A 1209-nucleotide genomic window follows, 5' to 3' on the forward strand; every position below is an offset into this window, starting at 1 on the left:
AGAAAGGAACAATTGAAATCGCATCATATGACCCCTTTAAATATACAGTTTCTAATACAAGAACTGCTTAATTTCTTCTTTTTTCACTACTTTCTAGTAGACGCTGAGAATATGCCAGCAGCACCTGTTACTACCTGCGCATTTTGTAGTCGGCAGAAGTGTCATGTGAAGTGATTTGTTTGTTGACTGTATGATTAAAGGTCTGCTGGGATCGTTCTTCGACTGATGTTGGGTGGTTGTCAGAAAAGGACAAAATAAAGAGGCTATTGTAGTTTTATTTTCATGGTACTTTTTTATCATACTGTGACAACCGTATACATGCATGATTACAAAACAATGTTGTGAATATAAAAAAAAAAAAAAAATCCATAAATGACAATCCACAGTGCCAAAGAAAACCTAGACTGTGACTTGGAAAATTCTGGTTGGAAAATTGGCAACCTAATAAACCTATTATTATTATTAATAATAAATATATAAGCTTTTGTCATAAAGCTATTGTGACCGTTTTACAAAAGCAATAATCTGCCTTGGGTTGTGCCCAATAACAGCCCTTCATTGTCACATAAGCACTGTAACGCAAGGTTTACCGCTTAATTAAATGATGAATTGGCTTATACAGTTATAAACTTCACATTGTCTTGAAATGGAGAATCCATAGACTGTAGAAAACCTGTATTACTTTGCACTTATTACTGGCTTTTAATATAATTAATGAGGCAGAAATGGCCTATGCTCTCTCTCTCTGTTTTTAAAAATCCCAAACAACTGAAAACATGAAAATGTGTTAAAAGGTGTTATTTCTTATTTTTAAGAGCCATTAAAAAAGTGATTACGAATCTAAGCTCAAGTATTTATGGAAGGCAGTTTGTGTTTGGCGGTAATGTTTTCTCCTGCACCGAACACTGTGTTGTTCTTCACTGTAAAGACTAACCTGACGGCCGAATGTGAAATTCCCAGCAAGCCGAGAGCCTGACGCTCTCATTAGAATGTACAGAGCAAGCGAGAAAACCATGTGTGGCTGCTCTAAAAATAAACAATCACAAGCCAGGAAAATCATATTCATGGGGCTTCCAGCGGGAATGCTAGTAGATCCCAACAGAATTACAGTGATTTTGCATCGTTTCATATTCGTTAATAATTCAAAAACACAAGAAAGAATGTCAGTGGTTTGTGATCATTATTTTTGAAAAGCACAGAAGTAAAAAC

Source organism: Sinocyclocheilus grahami, unplaced genomic scaffold, assembly GCF_001515645.1.
Source record: "Sinocyclocheilus grahami isolate Dianchi unplaced genomic scaffold, SAMN03320097.WGS_v1.1 scaffold19299.1, whole genome shotgun sequence".
NCBI lineage: Eukaryota > Metazoa > Chordata > Actinopteri > Cypriniformes > Cyprinidae > Sinocyclocheilus > Sinocyclocheilus grahami.